This window comes from Thermobia domestica, chromosome 12 (genome assembly GCF_964235325.1).
Source record: "Thermobia domestica chromosome 12, izTheDome1.hap1.1, whole genome shotgun sequence".
Lineage (NCBI taxonomy): Eukaryota > Metazoa > Arthropoda > Insecta > Zygentoma > Lepismatidae > Thermobia > Thermobia domestica.
In genome coordinates this window covers 39,449,785-39,461,597 of record NC_137465.1, presented here as the reverse complement: position 1 = coordinate 39,461,597, position 11,813 = coordinate 39,449,785, and the positions used below count along the sequence as shown (strand labels likewise).

General features: G+C 33.7%; 1 long non-coding RNA gene across 1 annotated transcript; it reads right to left on the bottom strand.

The window, feature by feature from the left end:
• Positions 1-519: 519 nt before the first annotated feature.
• LOC145665695 (uncharacterized) lies at positions 520-4,968 on the bottom strand. The gene is made up of 3 exons (XR_014127600.1): positions 4,862-4,968; positions 3,522-3,618; positions 520-627 (listed from the first exon to the last, which is right to left on the bottom strand). It is a non-coding gene; the product is annotated as an uncharacterized LOC145665695 (long non-coding RNA).
• Positions 4,969-11,813: the final 6,845 nt, after the last annotated feature.

The window sequence follows — 11,813 nt, the reverse complement described above, 5'->3', positions numbered from 1 at the left end:
CCACGACCCTAGGCGCAGCAAAGACGTACACCACTAGACAAACGTCAAGGGCTAAGCAATCTTTTAAATTATCAGATTTCAGGAAAGAAATATAAATTAAATCCTAGAACCACTGCTACACAGGGTGCGAAATACTGAGGATGGCCATTCCAACACTTCAAAATTTTGGAAGAAAATTCATCCTCAATAATTTACTGGCGAGATATGGTGACACTGACACTGTCAGAAGTATACAAACTATTTACAGTAAATCTGTGCAGTTAGTGGACAACCTAGTGGTTAAGCATTATCCCTAACCTTACATAGTTCAATAATTTTGGATGTTCAATATATGAAATCTTCATTTCAAAACTTTCCAGTGCATTTTTTTTACTTATTTATCTACTCTCTCTCCTCGATCATAACTGTTATTATTTCGCATCCTGCTGCTACATAATTGAAATAAATTATCCCTACATTCTACGCAATAACTGATATAAGGTTTCATGAAAACAATCATCTTGTATTACAATGTTATTTATTGAACTTATTTACATTTTTTGTATTATTTCTAACTTATTTCCTTAACTGGGTTCCTCAACTTCAACGGTGTCACCTTCCACTACAGGTTTTGAATTTCTTCGTTCTCTGCAAAATAACGATCATAAATACGTACTGAAAAACATGTAATTGATTGCACAGTTAAAAGAAAACATTCATATTGTTTACCTTATAAATACGCTTTCATTAAACTACATTATTATTCTTTGAAGTGAGTGCCACACAAGGCAACAGAGTCTGGCACTCGTTTCTCAGATCTGGTGATCCATGGCTTGGAAGCACTCCAAATATGATCTCTATAGCATTACGGTAGAATTTTTATAGTGAATTAATATTCCCTAATCGAGCTCACCTATTCAGATGTTAGATTTGCAGTGTGACACTTCTTATTCAAAGTGTCTTGACTGTCAAATACAATATAATTCATCTTCCCATACTGAAAATTAATAAAGTAATTTTAAACATTACTATACACAAACATTACGCAAACACTATTTCGGTTCAGCGGAATCCCTTATATTCTACATTTTACGTTTTACAGCCTTATTCGGTTAAATTTTGACAATCACTCATAAGAAACACTTGAAAGGAAAGAATCGCGTTTGTTAAAATTACAACGTACTCTCCCATAGTCTGATATTTAGTCGTCTCGGGATCGCACGGATATGTCTGGGTCATACAGGGTCAGGGATCTGACTACTTCGTGATCACGAGTCACGAAGTATGTGACCCGTTTCATCACTGGTACCACTGCATGGTATTTATTCACTTTACCTATTTCAATGTTCTAGTGCCAGTAAATTTTCAGTAGAAGTTTTTTCCTAGCTGAAAACGTGCATTGTTCTGTGAGAGCATCAATTGAGATAAATCCAGAAAATGTCATATTGACTCACTCGGTACTGTTGTATAAGTACGACGTTAAGAAAAACAAACGAAGTGATCATTGATATAAGAAATCACTGAGGGATGGAAGAACAAATATTGACTTATTTCTTTAATTTTCTCTCCATGCCTTGTATGAAATGCAATCTGATCTCACGATTCACAGGAAAGATAGGCCATAAGTGTGTGAACCTATATACCTTGTATTCTTCACGGAGCAACACAAATGATAGATGATGACCTACAAGGCGTTATCCTGCGTAATGTACAACAGAACGCATGGGAAAGTGTAGTTCGCAATTTACAGGAAAAGCGTAAGAATTTACTAAAATAGGTACCGTGTACACGGACAACTTCGTACCATTTTGCAACGAGTTTGGAACATACCTAAGAGGTTCAATTAAATATTTTTCTTTAAAAATATAAAAAAAAAAAGTTACTGGTGACTAATACGTAAGGAGGTGCTTGCAACAATTCTCTGGATTTATTTGTGACAGTAAAACAAACGGATTTCAATCCTGAGCCTTACAGCGGAGTAATACATTTTTGCAACGTTTCATTCTTTCAAAACACAAGAATCACTGATAGGAAGACATGCATATTGCCTTCATCATACATATCAAATGAAGAAGGGATGACTCATTACCGTAACTGTAACACTAAGTTTATTTGACCCATATTCATGGAACGTCGTGTCGGAATCATTAGCGTCGTTTCACAATTCATTATAGAGAAGTAATAAATACTCCTGCGACCTATCGACCTAGTTCTTTATATCCCATCTTTGAAAGCAGAAACATTTCTCAGTGTACATGGCACAAAGCAGGCAAATCACTTCATTTACTTCAATCCAGTCAAATTCTGAATGCATTTTAAGACCTATGTCTCCCTATTTATTTTCCTGGTAATTTGTTGTTGAGTGTTTACGCATACTCATACTTTGGCGTGCTCCATCCTATTGAAATCTTTTTGTCTTTGGGGAAAAAACTACTCTGACTTTTTTTTAAATTTATTTTTTAGTACTGCCACTGCTGAATGAAGTCTTTATCTTGTGGATAAAACATTAACCTTTGTTTCTTGTTCAATTTTGGTGTTGACTACTTCTTTTTCATACTGAATGAAGTCTTATCTTCCGGGAAACTCGGGAATGTCTTTGTAAGAGAGAAATGTGCATTTACGATTATTTTGTCTTTTAACAAAATTTTCTAACTGCTGAAGTCTTTATCTTCTAGGAAAAAAAACTGTTTCTTGATTAGTTTTAATGTTATTTTACTTCTTTTCTATCTCCTGAATGAAACCTCATCTTTTGAGAAGAAAAAAAACTATAATACCATTCTGTATCTTAATTAATTATAGTGCTTTATTGCTTGTTTCTATACTAAACGAAATAATTTTATCGTCTGAAAGATTCTGCAATTGCATATTTCTCTATTACAATGGCATTGCAGAGTTTTCCAGAATGTAAGATGGTTTCATTTAGTATAGAAAAAAAGTAATTAACTCTAATCAATCAAGAAAGAGGGTGGTATTGTAGTTTTTCTCTCAAGAGATGAGTTCGTTCAGTAGATAGAAAAGATGTAAAATAACACTAAAATTAGTCAAGACAAAAAGAGGTTAGTTGCTTTCTGTTTTTCATGCAGCAGGTAGGAAATGTTTTTAGAAGGCAAACATAACAGAAAGTGTCTATCTCTCTATTACTGTGACATCGCAGTTTTCAAAAAATGAAATTTCCTTCAGTATAGAAAAGAAGTAATCAACACCAAAATTAATCAAGGAATAAACGTTAGTCTTAAAAAAAATCATCAGCAGATAGGAGTAATCAAAAAATAAAATTAAACTAACAGAGGTACTTTCTTCCAGAAGACAAGAAAATAAAAATGTAAACAGTAATGAATCACGATTTTAGTTAAAATTTCCACCCTCCGAGGAAAGTAACAGGCAAGTTGCTAAATTATAAGGGATAATAAAATAATAAGTACATACAAGGTAAACATTTTATCTCATTTCACTAAGTTGCAGATCCCTAGCTTATTTAGTGATGGTAAGAACTTTCCGATCTCTCTCGTGATTGTAAGGAAAATAGGTAAAACTATACTTACCTACGCAGTAGTCTAGGTTTCGCCTGCTGCAGCCAAAGACCCAATACTTCCTTCACCGTTTCTTCTGTTGCGTCGGTGTACATCTTACGAACAGCAGCTGAAAAGAAAGATAGAATTTCAAGCAAATACTAGCGATTTTTATTCTTAAAAAAAAAAGTCATTTGAAATCAATTTCCCTCTTAAATAGCTTTACGGAATTATGGTATGGTTTGTAAACGCGGATACCTAGAGCTGAAACTAATTCCTATATTATTTTTCAAGTCACCTAAGCTAGGCCCCTATTTTGTGATTTTTATGTAAGGGTACTATAGAAAGTTACCTTTCGCCACACTTTTGGTATATTATATAATGGAAAAGTTACATTTTTCTATACAAGTGTAACAAGACTTTCTTCCGGTGCCCTTAGTGGTGATATGGTTTTGAGTCAACGTTTCAAGTCACCTTAAATAACACACACACACACACACACACACACACACAAAAAGTTTTGGCTAACTTCGTTGTCGCGAAAAATTGAAAGACGAAGACGACAGAAAGACGGAAGTTTGACTATTCGCCGTCTTGAAAGCCTGCAACTTTTCTCTTTTTATACTGGAATTATGGTAACTTCGAAAGCTATATTCTTCTAGTGTTTTATCTGCGTTCTAGTGTTAGACAAAGAGCTCTGAAATTTTGCACCTTTAAAATATCGACAGGGGACACAGTTTGGCATACTATGTAATACTACCAGACTAACAGTGTTGCCAACCCAACAAAGTTATATTCTTTCAAAGTTACATTCGTTTGGTAGACAGTATCAAATTTACAGGTATACACGAAAAGTCTGGTGCAAAATTATACTTCACATAGTGATTCCTACATTGTACTTCAATTTAAATTCGTTGACACTATTGACTTCATTTAGCCCTGGAATCATTCCTACCTTGGAATTTTATTTGGTTTTAGGTTTTCCGTACACCTTACAAATTGTTTTTGAATGCTTTTTCAAGCAAAGATTTGTTTAAATGTGTACATTGCCAGTAAAGCTTTGTTTACAACATAGAGTTTACAACATTAGTTATTGAATTTCCTATATATTCTACACAGATTTTATATTCACCCAGTAAGGGTGAACACATTTACATATACTACTTGACAGTAAAAGCATCCTAAAATACTCAAAGCATACTTTATTCATGAAGAATTACTTCTGATTGCTTGGGACATACTAATATGAGAACACACGTCCAGTACGAGAGAAGTAAGACTTAGTAATTAGCAAACTGGAATTTTGTATGGTTACTAGCATAAATAAATAAATGAAGTTAAATTTTTCAGTACAACTTTTCAAATCAACTTACTGTGGATCTTTTTGCACATTTGGGTGGACCCAAAGGTGTGCTTTTTTGCTTCATGATCCTTGGTTTCCTGCCAGAGTAGGAGAATTCCATTGCGAGCTTGTCGCACAAAGTTCCTTGTCGCACTTGTGTGAGCGAAACCTTTTAAATCCTTACCACCAATTGACAGTAATACTTTTACCTGAAAAAAAGGAAATTATTTAGATGTAATGCATGCTGAAATCGAAAAGAAAAACAATATATATAAGGGTCCGTATTGTTATGTTTTTCTGTGTAAAAAAAAAAAAAAAAAAAAAACAACGAAGCATGAATGAAACTAGATTAATTTCTAAATACCGTAATGTGAAGTGTGAAAAAAAAGGGCGTGGAGTTCTGAGTTTCATGGAAGGCCGTATCAAATGGGCTACGTGACTAACAAAAACTGTTTGCCTGGGATTTATTTGGTAACTTTCAGCTTTATATCGGAATTGCGGTTATTTAAAAGGACCATTGTCCGTTTGAATTAGAAAAAATACTATATATATATATATATATATATATATATATATATATATATATATATATATATATATATATATATATGTGTGTGTGTGTGTGTGTGTGTGTGCGTGTATGTATATGGAAATTACATACACTTCCAAAAGTAACAAGAAACAGTGGGTTAATCAGTGCTGCCAACAAGTAGTGTCAGAAAATAGCTAAATGACGCACAGAAACTAGCTAAAAATGGTTCAACTTACCTTAAATTATAGGTAACAGAATTTAGGAACAAAGAAAGTAAAAATTTGGTACTTTTTGCCTACTAGTTTACAAAGATGTTCTAATATTATTTATCTTTTGATATCCTCAAATCAAAGAGTTTCACAATATAATTTGTTCCTTCATTGACTAGAAGTAATAAAATCTCTTTAATTATTTTCAACTTCAAATGCTGGGTATGTCTTGATAACACTATTGATCTATCACAAAAATATATACATACATATGCACGCATCTTAACAAGAAAAACCCAACCCAAACTAAAAATACACTAGAAACTAATCAAACAACTGACTATGGAGAAACCAGATTCAGGAATCCCAATTTACCGTGACGGATAGGTGAGACTGATAAAAGATATCTAATCTACTGTGACAATGTAAGTGCTGTTGTAAACAGAAGAATTAGAAAAATACCAAGATAAACTACTTTTTTTTTTAGGCTTTTCATATGTTCTAAAAAAATTGACTGCAAAAGATTTAATTGTCGCCTAAATGACTATATTAGCAAGTATGAATGGCAAGTTGACCAAAATTCAGCGGCGGCTGGTACTATAAGTAGCATGGTTGTGCAACCGGATGTTTTTTAATACTAAAACTATTTTTAAGTATTAATGTAGTGTATCAGTAAAAAATAAACCTCTGCTCTCGAGCACAAAAACAGTATTGATGCATTTCTGAAAAAAGTAAATTAAAAAACGGAAAGAAAGAGAGAGATTTACATTTCCGGTGGCAGCGAACGTTGCCACTGGAAGCAGTAATATCGAGCATATGGCAGCAAGCTCCTATCTGTTAACATGGGGAAGTGGATTTATTCTTGCATCGCTCCTATCTTCCCGTATAGCTTTCTTGCGGTTGCCTTTCTTCCGCAACTGGTCAGCTTCTGTAATAGTTACAAATTCCTCCGCTTAGCAGCGTTTGACTCAATTCATAGGGTGAGGGAGATACAGACGCTTGGAAAAAAGAAGTTATTCACAAAACAAACTCGCGAAGAACAAATATAAGTCTGGTGGTAGCAGGGACGAATCCAAGCTGAAAGTTTGGGGGGCGGTCGTTCGAAGTCAATAGATTTTATTTAACATTTATAATACAAAAGTGAAAATTTTTTGGATAAGATTTATTTTTTAAAAAAACCTATTCTGGGGGGGGGATCGATCGAGTCTCGAAGAAGAAAATGCCTTACTACTGGTCTAATTCCTAGCTCTGTGTCTTTCGTGCACATGATTCTGTGTTCGATTTCCGGCGGAGAGCATAAATTAATATCAAATCATTCACTTCCAATACTCATCTGTCTTCTTTAGCCTAATTTGCTGGAATGTTAAACTATTTTTTTTTCATTTTCGAAGGAAAACATCTTAGATTTCATACTTCTTTACAGACAAAAATACGTGGTTTCTGAAAATAGACTTTTTGTACCGTATATTTATACAAAGAAATGCTAACAAAATGCATATTGTCGGAGGAGAGAGGTGTTTCTGGACCCTAAAGAAAATAAAGCGGAAAATATTTGCGGTAGCGATGCTTTCTATTCAGAGAAACTTGGCGAGCAACATTTCCGATTTCAATAAAGTCATAGAAAATTTGAAGCCCAAAAGATCGAAGAAAGACCTTCGAATCTAAAATAATGCATAGATTATATAATTAAATAATTTTGTTTAACTGCGTGCATGCAATTTTCTTGCTTTTTTTTCTTCTTCTTTTCGGATTAACGCCATCCTTCCTGGCTTACAGCACATACTATATATTCGATTTATCTCGTGTTCAATAACATGAGTGTAGAGGTTTTGTATATAGTGTATAAACGTACATTGATAGTGGTTGTTTGAAAAAAAGGAAATAGCTTATATATTAAATCAATATTAGAGAAACAATTTAATCAATAATATATAAATAGAGCTTAAAAGACTTTCCTCTTCATATTTCCTGAATATTTTTTGGGGGGAGGGGAACACTTGCGCGTACCTACACACCTTTGATATTGCAACATTGCAACCGGTGCTTGTACAGACTACGATTCACTACTGCCAAAATTATAGTCCATAGCTAATGCGCATAATAATGGCTAAATTGGCCAAAATGGAGTTGATGCTAACATTTAGTCAAAAAAGAGATGTTCCAAAAAGACGTAAATTAAAAGATATAATAAAGATTTGAAACCTGCTTCATAACTTGTACAGTTTTGATAGGACACTTACGTATTTCTTTCCGAAGTTAGGATTTTCAAGCTTTCTCTCAAATGTTTGAAAATCATCCAACGTTCGCAGAGGCAGAAGGCCAAGAAGTTCGGATTCTTCGTTTATGGACTCTGATTTTACACTCACATCATTACTTAGAAGTGTGTCGACTTTCTTCTCGACGGAAGATACTCTTTCACTAAGGTCAGCTAAAGTAGATTGCATTTGGCCAAATACCATTCTGATATCTGCAATAAATTTTAGGAAATATTGTTTTGAAGGTGTTAATATAACTAGAAAATATACTATTTCACAAATCATTGAAACAATAAAATGTACACTCATGTCCAAAATGATTGTCGCATATCTATAACTGTCTTCTTGTAAGAATATAATTTGATAATGATTTTACAGGATACTTTTAATACCGATACTATGTGTATAATCGAGAAATGTATATTTGTAGAAAATTTTATAGGGAATGAATTATAAGCACGTAAATTAGAATGAGTAAAACAAATGGACAAGAAAGTTTTATTTTCGTTTTATCATTCTTATTTATTGCTCTTTTGACATGAAATTTGCCACATACATGTCTTTGCCGATTATGCACATACCAACATTATAAGAAATACAGGGCGAATTCGTTATCAAAGTTTATTCGTAAAACAACATATTTATAGACATGCGACAATAATTTTGGACATGAGTGTACGTTAGTGGTGGACAAACACCGTGTGCGTGGGTTTTCTCAGGGTTCTATCGTTCCCCTCCACTTTCTTCACTCCATCATTTAATTCATTCTCATCATCACCGTCTCCTTTAGGCTGCCCCGCATAACCGTGGGACAAAACTCAAAGATTTTATTTTAATATGATTTCGCTGTTCATTTAATCAGAAATCTTGGGGGGGAAAAGTGGGAAATAATTAGGAAGACGTGTGTAGAAGACCACTACGTTGGAGAATTATGACCAGGTCATTAGAGTATGACGTCATTCATCAGCACTGCGGTAGGAAAGGGTTGATTGCTCAGAGGTAGAACGTAGCCTTTTGGTGCGACGGATTTTTGGTTCAATCTCCGGCCTCATGAGTTTATGACGGACAATATCATATTCGTGAGGGTTTTCCCGTTCTCATGCCACTAATTCCTTCATAATCATTCACTATCATTAGTCATCCGTCTATCTTAACATTAACCCTAGGAAGACTAAACTATAATTGGTCACGTGAAAGACAAGGGGGGCAATTTTGCTCGCGGTTGTAAATTCCAATTTTAACCCTACTAATGTATTTTAAAGTTATTTAATGGCTGCTACTAATAAATGTGAGTTGTAAAATTATTTTAAGACTTGTGAAATTTTATTTTAATAGGAAATATTACAAATATAAGTCCCAGTACAGACTACTACCGCATTTGGTTAGTAGACATGAAGTAGCTTTAAATACATTAGCCTGTGTAGACAAGTTACTATACTAAACCTGAGAGTATTAAGTTTGCTCAATGTATAAAAGTAGATTATGTTAATTTAGTCATCCATTCAAAGAATAGATAAGTTTACAATGATCCTTTTAATGTAAAACTGTACTTCTCTTAACACTTCTAAGTTGCTAAAAAAGATGTATTTAGTCACCTGCGCTATTAAAAAAAAACTACCAAAATAATGTGCTTTCTAATAAAACTAAATTTAAGTTTAGATTACAGAAGAAAATACAAAAAATTTCAAACGTTGTAAAATTCATTTGTTCGGGCAAAGAGAAAAAGAAAGTGCGGGTAAATTTGACCAACCTTCGTCTTTCTATGGTTAAGGACATAACAGCGGGGTTATGAAGAACGGGACCTACAGCTTAAAGTGAGATCCGAACCACTACTCAGTTTGCACTCGAGAGATATTGTTCTTCATTTGAACTCGAAACCAGAATCCCTTGATAACAAAGGTGATAAATCCACAGACTCATCATCCACGGAGGTCAACTGATAGAAATATGTTGCAGTGATCTTGCATACTTGTGAATATTTTAGGAGCCACTTAAGAACCAAAAGGGAAAGAACTGCAAAGTGGAATCACTCTACAGTTATACACATTAAATCAATGGACAATTTTAAAAGACTACATAGTACAGAAGATCTAATATAGTCAAAGTCAGAAATATAGGCTTAATTTAATTTGCTAATCAATACCAGAAGTGACTAATAGTTCTGGACCATTCATACTATCTTTCTAAATAAAACCTTTATTATTATTATTATTATTATTATTATTATTATTATTATTATTATTATTATTATTAACAAACCAGTCAAACCTAACAGAAATCTCTGTTTCGTCGATCTACTTTCCAATGTTATAAATTTAGACACTTGATCAGCTTCTGTGGAAAAGTTTTGTTGACCGTCCGCTAGTGTGACAGACACTAGAGGCAGTTCGGCGGGAACTCCAAACTTGATAAAATAAAATCACAATTAAAGAGACAAGTTAAAAAAGTATTTTTCACGAATCCCACCCCCACTCAACTTGTGGACGATCATGCCTCCGACAAGGAAAATTCAAGCTTAACCAATGCTGAAGGAGTAGACTGCTGAATAATTTATGATGTACTGGTAAATCGTTTGCAGAACTAGTTGACCTATGACCTCTAGTTTGAGCGGGTTGAGGTCATTTCTCGAGGTTGCGACCTTGTTCAATCGAATCATCAGCCTCAAATTACCTTTACTCTTAAAAAAAGGGGGCGCAACGGTTACTCTATTTTAATCTAAGGTAAACCTATTTAAATAAAAGAAACCTGGTTTAAAGCAAAAATTCCGGTTTAAGTGGGAAAAAAAGTTTTTTTTTTTTAAAAAAAGAACACGGTTTTTGCCAATCCTGAAAAATAGCATTATTTCTTTATTACATCCGTTCAGATTGCAAATATTTTTCTGAGATTTTAGATTCAGACTTCAGCTGGTAGAAAAAAAAAGTAAACAAAACCACTAAACACAATCAAGAGACAGAAGTTACTGTTTTTAGAGGATAAAAAGATTAAAATGTAAGCAACGAAAAACCTAGTTTTCCTCAAACTTACACCCTCGACTTCTTATCTTACAAACTTCAAACTAATATGCCAACTTATTTTTGCGTAATAATCCATTTTGAGTTATTGTTAATATCTAATAAGTAATTTTTCGAAATTCATCGTTCTTTTACCTTAAACCCAAAAGTCCATACCTGATCGAACCTTTCCTTGCACTTATTGTAAAGCGATGAAATGAGTGATATCATTTAATCTAAGATTGATGAAGTATACCTTAGAATAAGTAATTGTTACCAAATAAAGTCGGACATAAGTATTTATATTCTTCATTTGAACTATTTCAATTTTGCCACCAACCTCCGAATAAATATAGAAGAACAGAAGGAACGAAGATAGGCATGATGCATTCTAAAATGAGTGAAATGTCCAGGCTTGCTGTATTTAAATATAATCCGTACCGATTCTTGGGGAAGTCACATCAGTTAAAATTTGTAGTGTATCGGTGAAAGCTAAAACAAGCAAGCTTAAGCAATGTATTAATTCAAAGCAGTTTTATCCTCGATTGTAGATATAAAACGTAATTTTCATTACTTTAGCAGACGGCTCTCCAAATTCATATCGATTTTGTTGATTTTTTCACTAGATTTTCACTAGATTTCACTACTTTACAAACGCTTTACGAACCACAGCTGAGTGAGCGGAGGGGATTAGAAGCTCCGTAGGACTCATTTTTTCCTTATCTTTTAAGTTAAACACGATTGGCATTGCAGCAATTGTAGACGGTCATTTTCCAAAACTTAACATACAAATACTGGCATTTCGTTCCTTGCTTGTATTCAACCGCCTTCCGCCCTGGCAAATTGCTTCACCATAATATACTTACTTTCCCATGTATACTAATTTGCACATAGAATTTATTGAGTTTAAAACACTTACATTATCATTTAACTACCTTCACTATTAATATGGGGTTAACTTTAGCAGATGGCTCTACCTAATTAAATAACTTATTTT